This window comes from Hemitrygon akajei, chromosome 7, assembly GCF_048418815.1.
Source record: "Hemitrygon akajei chromosome 7, sHemAka1.3, whole genome shotgun sequence".
Lineage (NCBI taxonomy): Eukaryota > Metazoa > Chordata > Chondrichthyes > Myliobatiformes > Dasyatidae > Hemitrygon > Hemitrygon akajei.
In genome coordinates this window covers 119513987-119523468 of record NC_133130.1, presented here as the reverse complement: position 1 = coordinate 119523468, position 9482 = coordinate 119513987, and positions in this window count along the sequence as shown.

The following is a 9482-nucleotide window of genomic DNA, read 5'->3' as shown; positions in this document are numbered from 1 at the left end:
TTCTTCTCGGTGTCGGATATGGTGGGTCACGGTTAGGAGGGGAAAGGGGAAGAGTCAGGTATTAGAAAGTACCCCAGTGGCTGTACTCCTTGACAATAAGTACTCCTGTTTGGGTACTGTTGCGGGGACAGCCTACCTGGGGGAAGCAACAGTGGCCGTGCCTTAGACACAGAGCCGGCCCTGTAGCTCAGAAGGGTAGGGAACGGAAGAGGAAGGCAGTAGTAATAGAGGACTCGATAGTTAGGGGGTCAGATAGGCGATTCTGTGGACGCAGTCAGGAGACCTGGATAGTAGATTGCCTCCTTGGTGCCAGGGTGCGGGATGTTTCTGATCGCGTCCAAGATATCCTGAAGTGGGAGGGTGAAGAGCCAGAGGTCGTGGAACATATCGGTACCAATGACATAGGTATGAAAAGAGAAGAGGTCCTGAAAGGAGAATATAGGCAGTTAGGAAGGGAGTTGAGAAGAAGGACTGCAATGGTAGTAATCCCGGGATTACTGCGTGTGCCACGAGACAGTGAGAGCAGGAATGGAATGAGGTGGAGGATAAATGCGTGACTGAGGGATTGGAGCAAGGGGCAGGGATTCAAGTTTCTGGATCATTGGGACTTCTTTTGGTGCAGATGTGACCTGTATAAAAAGGAAGAGTTGCACTTGAACCCCAGGGGGGCCAATATCCTGGCGGGGTGATTTGCTAAGGCTTCTGGGGAGACTTTAAACAAAAATGGTTGGGGTGGGAATGAAATTGAAGAGTCTAGGAGAGAGGAGGTTAGTTCACAAATAGAGAAAGCTTGTAGACAGTGTGTGACGGAGGATAGGCAGGTGACAGAGAAGGGGAGCGCTCAGACCGAAGATGTAGGGGAGAAGGAAGAAAAAGAAGATACTAAAGTTGTTTGCACCGTTAGGGATGAACGGAGAACAAAAGGTGAAGAATTTCTTAAATACATTTTTTTAATGTAGGAGCATTGTAAGAAAGTTGGATGATCTTAGAGCATGGATTGATACCTGGAAATATGATGTTGCAGATATTGGTGAAATATGGTTGCGGGAGCGGTGTGATTGGCAACTAAATATTCCTGGATTTCGTTGCTTCAGGTGTGATAGAATCGGAGGGACAAGACGGAAAGGTGTTGCATTGCTTGACAGAGAAAATATTACAGCGGTGCTTTGGCAGGATAGATTAGAGGGCTCGTCTATGGTGGCTATTTGTGTGGAATTGAGGAATGGGAAAGGTGTAGTAACACTTACAGGGGTGTATTATAGATCACCTAATGGAACAGGAGAATTGGAGGAGCAGATTTGTAAGGAGATAGCAGATATTTGTAATAAGCACAAGGTTGTGATTCTGGGAGATTTTTATTTTCCACACATAGACTGGGATGCCCATTCTGTAAAAGGGCTGGATGGTTTGGAGTTGTAAAATGTGTGCAGGATAGTTTTTTTGCAGAAATACATAGAGGTACCAACGAGAGAAGGGGCAGTGTTGTATCCCTTGTTAGGGAATATAATAGGTCAGGTGACGGAGGTATGTGCTGGGGAGCACTTCGGGTCCCGTGATCACAATGTCATTAGTTTCAATATAATTTTGGAGAAGGATAGGTCTGGACCCAGGTTTGAGATTTTTGATTGGAGAAAGGCTAACTTTGAGGAGATGAGAAAGGATTTAGAGGTAGTGGATTGGGAAAATGTGTTTTATGGGAAGGATGTAATAGAGAAATGGAGGTCATTTAAAGGTGAATTTTTGAGGGTTCTTTATGTTCCTGTTAGGTTGAAAGGAAAGGTTAAAAGTTTGAGAGAACCATGGAACACCCTGAGGCCCCCTACCACTCGGTTGTATTCGATTCAAACCCTCGGTTGCTTACTCAGCCCAGAGACACGTTCCCTATTTCGGGATCCGAGTCACGGCACCAAATGTGAACTTAAGTTCACCGGACCAATAACCACACCACACACAATTCTCTACTTTATCATTTTCAACAGTTTATTTGTTTGAACTCAACCGTCGAGGAGCTCGTAGCCGAACATCAAAGTGATAGAAATTCTCTCTCTCTCTCTCTCTCTCTCTCTCTCTCTCTCTCTCTCTCTCTCTCTCTCTCTCTCTCTCTCTCTCTCTCTCTCTCTCTCTCTCTCTCTCTCTCTCTCTCTCTCTCTCTCTCTCTCTCTCTCTCTCTCTCTCTCTCTCTCTCTCTCTCTCTCTCCCCCTCGTGGCTCGTAACGTGCTGCTGTCTAATATTCAGAAACACTACAATTTATAGGACAATTTACATAGGGCAATCAGTTCAACAGATATTCCAGCCAAGTAAGTTAAAGTAAAACTTAATTACTTAGATAAGAGTGTCCTCTAAATCTGAGCTTTAATTTAAAAAAGTAATATTCCGTCCAGTCTCTATCAGTTAGAGACAAAGGAGGGAGCTCAGATCAGTGATGCGAAATAGTAAGGTATAGTGTGTGAATCCAGACCCCATACTGTTCTCAAGAGACAGCTGTGAGTCGTTAACCTAAACAACGTGAGGACAGATTCCTTAGCCAAGCACAGACTCTGCACACTTTCACCGAACGGGACACATACAGCTGGCTCTTGGTTTTAACCCGTTATTTACAAGAGTCCAAGAATCATTTCTTACATCCCCCAATATCTTTAAAACTTTATCAGACATCTGGTCTGTACCATCTTCCAAGCACCTTAAAACTGTGCCCTCTCTTGCTAGCCATTTCATCCCTGACAAAAGACCTCTGACTATCCACACTATCAATCCCTCTCATCATCTTATACACCTCTATCAGGCCACTTCTCATCCTCCGTGCCCCAAGGAGTAAAGCACGATTTCACTCAAACTATTCTCATACGGCATGCTCCGCAAAACAGGCAGCATTCTTGTAAATCTCCTGTGCACCCTTTCTATGGCTTCCAAATTATTTCTGTATTGAGGCGACCAGAACTGAGCACAGTACTCCAAGTGGGGTCTGACCAGGGTCCTATACAGCTGCAACATGACCTAGTGGCTCTCAAACTCAATCCCACGATTGATGAAGGCCAATGACCGTATGCCTCCTTGACCACAGAGTCAAACTGCGCAGCAGCTTTGAGTGTCCAATGGAGTACAACCCCAAGATCCCTCTGATCTTCCACACTGCCAAGAGTCTTACGATTGATACTATATCCGCCATCATATTTGCCCTTCGAAAATGAAGCACCTCACACTTATCTGGGTTGAACTGCATCTGCCACTTCTCAGCACAGTTTTGCACCCTATCAATGTCCCACTGTAAACTATGACAGCCCTCCACAAAATCCACAGCTCTCCGCCGTGCTCTTTGACACATACGGGTTGCGATGGGGATGAGAACACATTCAGCACCCGCCACTCAACTGCTGAAATTGATGGCCATGCGTTATGGTTAGGGATGGACCTGGATGAGCCCCCTAATGTTCTGCCTTTGACCGTCGCTGAGGAAATTGGAGGGTTTCTTCGATATGAAAGTGTTAATTCATCACCACAAACAAACATATTCTTATAGTTTTGACGTGTTCCAAACACAAAAACACATCGAGAGCTTATACTCTTGAGGAGATGATAACAGTGGGTGATTCAATACAATTTCACAAGCTACAATGACATAATTTACTTCAATATTCTGAGAATAACAAATAGTTCCTTTGAAGTACATATTTACACTGGAAGCACATTTTTAATTGATAAAACATCTCGGAAGGTTCGGTCATTTTTTTTGGGACAAGCTATCTCCCACAGATGTTCTAAATATTAAATCATTTTTTCGTCACATTCTGACACCGCGGGAATATCAACCGCCTGATGTAATCGGTTTGTAAATAATTTAAAAACCTTTATTTTTAAATCTGTTGAAATCAGTCCCTGATGAGCCGCTAAATGGTATTAAAAAACCCAGGCATGTGCTGCCTCAACAGTTCATTCCGAGAGATCACCTGGAGCACAGGAGGGCACATCCCTGGACAGAAAAAAATGGCTGAAATGTTGGATAGGTACAAGAGTGTGGAGAAAATATTGTTCGTGTTGATTGCCGTCATTGGAGTTCCCGGTGAGTGAGTAGATTAATTCATATATGCTATTTCTGTGTGTTAACCTATGTGAAGCTATTTATGTTCATTTAACAAGTTTCTACCTTGATGATCATTGGAAAAGTATCCGTCAGAGATATCGATCCTGTCAATTCAACACTCTGATTTTTTCTTTCATATTTAATGACAAGCGGAACTAAACTTCTGTCTCTCCCGTAACTTATGGGATCGACTCTCATATTGTTATTGCCCTGAATGAGACCTTCTCCAGAGTTGCTCAAGTGCTGGGGGCAGGCAGCTTTCCGGGACGGTGAGACTGGAAGGTTTCAATGGGAAGTTGTCTAGATTTTTCCCAGTGTTGAGGATAGGCAGCTGTCTGGAAACGTGATACTGGGATGGGTTTACATTGCAATGTTCACCGTTCCTGAGTTATTGATCAGAGAGAACCCCTGGCCCTGTGGTTTTATGTCTCCCTCTGAAGTCTGTCATAGTCGGATTCTACTGTCTGTGGTTAATATTAGGTCTGATCATCTGCACCAATGTCCGCGGATCTGCTGCTGTGCATTATCGAACTGAACTGCATTGAAGATTTAATCCATTGAAGGAACCACTCAGCCTCAGGTTACTAACTTGTTTCTGCTTTCCCTCCGATCCCTGTCGTAAATCGGGGCACCACTTCGTCCTGATGAAGGGTCTCGGTCCGAAACGACGGCTTGTTGAGTGTCATGGATGCAGCTCTCCGCTAAGCCATGACTGGGAGAGTTCCAATGGGACTTTGTCCAGATCTGTCCCAGTGCGGGGCACAGGCAGCTTTCCAGGAAAGGGTGACTGGGAGGGGTTTACGTTGTAAAATTCTTTGTTTCTGAGTTATTGATCAGAGAGAACCCCTGGTCCCGTGTTTCACGTCTGCCTGTGGAGACTCTCACAGTTGGATCCCACTGTCTGTCGGTCAATAGTTGGGTCCGTTTAGCTGAACCAATCTGCTAACGTGTGTTATTGAACTGCTCTGTAACATTAATCCATTAACGGAGCCACTCAGCCTCAGGTTGCTAAGTTGTTCCTGCTTTCCATCTGAGACACGTCGTAAATCCGTGCAGAGCTTCCTACTCAATAAGGATCACGGCCCAAAAGGACAGTTTGTACAATTCCACAGATGCGGCCTGACCAGCTGAGTCCCTCTAGTATGTTCTGTGTGTTGTTCTCGTCTGTGTCACTTCTCGGCTGCATCAGATGCTGAGTTTCCAGAGGCCTGGCCAGTCACGGGTGAATCAGTGAATCCGGCCCCATTAGCGACTGGAATCGGAATGATCCTTGTTAGTCTTACAGCTCGTTTTTATCGCGGACGATTGCTCACGCATCGTCTTATCCCCACATTGAGGAAAGCAAGTCAGAGACAGTGTGACCCGTAGCTGATATTACATTAGCATTAGTTCACAGACTCCAGCACTCCTGAATTTTAGCTGAAACCCAATCCCTTGTTAATTCCGGGAGAACGTGTTCAGTAATGTCCAGTATCTGTTTTCTCCCTCTCTCTCTCCAGTGAATTTAGTGGCGATTGTGATCCTGTCACGGGGAAAGTGCGGCCTCTCTACCTGCACAACTCGCTACCTGGTGGCCATGGCAGCGGCCGATTTACTGGCCATTGTCATCCCGGTAATTTTGCATCGAATTAGAAGATATTACTTCCTGTGGAGCTTTCTGAGTATCACCCCCGTGTGCAGTGTTACCAATATACTGATGTACACAGCCACAGACTGCTCTGTCTGGTTCACCGTCACTTTCACCTTTGATCGGTTTGTCGCCATTTGCTGCCAGAAGATGAAAACAAAATATTGCACCGGGAAAACTGCGGCTGTGGCTCTATCAACAACCAGCGTACTGTTTTGTCTGAAAAACGTTCCCCGATACTTCACACGGCAACCCAGGATGATCATCGACAATGTACCGTGGTTCTGTAAACCCAAGGACAATTATTTCACTGACCCCGGGTGGGTCTTCTTTGTGGTGGCGTGTTGGGGAGGAAGCATTAAGAAGAGGGACGCCTCACGTCTTAATAAGCTGGTAAGGAAGGCGGGCTCTGTCGTGGGCAAAGTACTGGAGAGTTTAACATCGGTAGCTGAGCGAAGGGCGCTGAGTAGGCTACGGTCAATTATGGAAAACTCTGAACATCCTCTACATAGCACCATCCAGAGACAGAGAAGCAGTTTCAGCGACAGGTTACTATCGATGCAATGCTCCTCAGACAGGATGAAGAGGTCAATACTCCCCAATGCCATTAGGCTTTACAATTCAACCGCCAGGACTTAAGAACTTTTTAAAAGCTATTATTAATACTTTTTGAGATAGTGATTTAGATGCATATCATATTTTTTACTGAGTTAAGTATTGTATGTAATTAGTTTTGCTACAACAATTGTATGGGACATTGGAAAAAAAGTTGAATTTCCCCATGGAGATGAATAAAGTATCTATCTATCTAGGATACGACTGGCTCGATACGGTTTTAACTCCGTTTCTCCCTTTCGCTGGGATCCTGCTGCTCAATGCACTGACAGTCAGGCACATTTTAGTGGCCAGTCGTACGGACCCTTCAGGTCCGTAAGGGTCTGAAGAGTCAGAGAAAGGGGGAGGACCGCAGTGACCCGGAGATGGAGAGCAGGAGGAGGTCTGTGGTTTTACTCTTCACCCTCTCCGGCAGCTTCATCCTCCTGTGGATGACACTGTTTTTAAATGTCATTTATTATCAGGTTTCAGGAAAAGGATTCGATTTCAATGACTCTGAATGGATCTTTTACTACGTCGGAGTGTTGCTGAGGAATTTTAGTTGCTGCACGAACACATTTATTTATGCAGTGACTCAGTCGAAATTCAGGGTACAGCTTATCAGCGCGGTGAAATATCCGGTCACCTCGGTGCTTCAGTTCAGTAATAAAGCTTCGTCTCGTGCATAACCCAGTGGAAGCCGCAGTGTCTCTTATCCATTCTCCTGCTCCTCACATTCACCACCGTATCTCCCAGGTGTTATTCCCGGGCGGATTTGACTGGTAGCTGCGAGACATTAGGATGGTGTGTGTGGTGTGAGTGGCCAGACAACGTCTTGGAGACTTAGTACTTCATTGGACCCGCCAGATGACAATCAAAGAACTACTCCGAAATCCCGGCCACCCTTTGGACTGTGGGTTTGTTCGTCTATTTCTATTCCTGCCTACTATCCTCACTCCCATTACTTAAGAAAGTTTTAAAATGAAATCTAACAACCCCCCCCCAACGATTATAATGAATCCTGCATTTGATTTCCTTTTACCTCATATACCTCGCCCTGAAATTGTCTGTTTTCATTTGTTTCTTAATGTCCAAAGATACCCGACCCAGGATGACAACGTGTTGTGTCCTTGAGAAAGGCACTCAACCATACATTGCTCTGCAACGACACCGGTGAACAACATCGGTGCCTCGGCAACTGCCGGTTTCCCATACAACCCTGCCCAGGCCGGGACCCTGGAAACTTTCCAAGGTGCAAATCCAAGGTCTCTCGAGACTAACGGATGCCTATATATTATACCCAATAATAAAACATATTCATATAACTCCTTCCCTTTTTTCTTTTACCCTCTTCCCATAAAGGCAACAGGTTTATATATCCTCTAAAATTTCTCCTCTTATGCCCAATATCCCACAAGCATTGCCATAACTATTTAATTCTATACACTAACATTTACATTCTGACTTGGTAAATGGAAGATCTATATCCACTCTTGAAACGTTAACAGCTTTCGTAGCTCAACAGTCAACCCAATCACACCTCTCAACACCTCCACGTGCAAAAACCCATAGGAAGAAACATATAAACTTATACCTTGTAGATGAAATAGTGCTCGATAGGTTTCCAACGGTAAATCTTACCTTCTGTGAAAATGGCCTGTTTTGCGATTCACCAATATCGAGAAGGAATCTGGACAAATTACAATTCTGCAAGCACAAATTTCCTTGACTTTTCACCGTAAGCCTAAAATGAAAACAACCGATTCTGCTGTTATGTACTGATAAATGGCAAGTCGTTACTATTTCCTCACATGTAATTCAAGCAAAAAAAAAAAGCAGGCACCTCTATATTCCCAGATAATTATCTTTAGAGCCATCTGCAAAAATTGTAAATAGACAATAATAATTTTCATATGTTACGAAAGAGGAGCAACTCTGATGGGCAGAAGGGTGCAAAGTCGCCCTCCCTTTTTGAGAATCGCAAAATCGCTATTATGTCGGGTCTGATACCAAGGAAATGAGAGAGATAAACAGCTCATGTCAGTAATGAGAGAGAGACAACGCAGGGATACACAAAGGTGGAACGTCTCCTATTGACAAAGAGAGAGATTACTGCTATTGTCTCTTGAAGAAGGAATTGTGTATTGAGTACTGTTCTATTCATTGAAACCCCTCAGGGGGCAACCAGAGTGGTCTGGTTGATGTGTTGCATCATCCCAACCTGATTGACAGCTGAGACCCCGTGAGTGGGAATAAAAGTAAGTTCTGGGGAAACACCCCTCAGACGCACCAAGGAGAGACGCTACGAGACCGGTGGGGGCTTGTGTGTGTGTCCACCCTTGCCTGGGTGACGAGTCCTCCAGGGAACGGTCTTGCTAAAGGACGGAGGGGTCATACGTGAATGGCCACAACAACAACGCATCGACGGATCAAGATCGTAAAATGAAAGTCGGCAAGTCAATAGCTGTTACTCTCTCTCTCTCCCTCTCTCTCTCCAACAATTGCAACGCCGTGATCAGCAACTACCGCAGCCTGCATGAACCGAACTGAACTTTATATTTCCATCGGACAATTCATTATTCCGTAGACAACGATAGAGCTTATTTCTTATTGATTATTATTATACCCACACTTTTAGGTTTAGTATTGATGACGTATATTATCTGTATATTTGCATTGATATTTTTTTACTAATTGTTTCTGATAAATTCTGTTAAAAATAGTATCATCATACTACTAAAAATTAGTATTTTTACAAATAAATACTGTTAAAAATAGTATCATCAGACTTCAACGGATACTCCTATCTTTGCTGGTAAGATATCCAGTTACGGGGTTCGTAACACATAAATAGACTGATGAACCAATGCACTCTCAGTCATAATAAAATCCATAGACTTTCCAAAATTGCGAATCCGAAAACCAATTAAATCTATTTGAAAAAAATGTCGGGGTTACCGAGCTAGCTAAAGTGGGACATATTCTATAATCCAACAAGCTCATACTTCTTGTGTGATAAGAACCCAGGCACCCAAATGTAAAAACACTCTTCTTGTGAAGTTCCCAACAGTCCTCTACTACACCCTTAACAGGATGATCATATCTTTCCCTGCTAAAATTAATCCAGTATGTTGACATGAACTTCAAATTCCGGAATTGTTAGGGTATTTGCCCCACTTTAA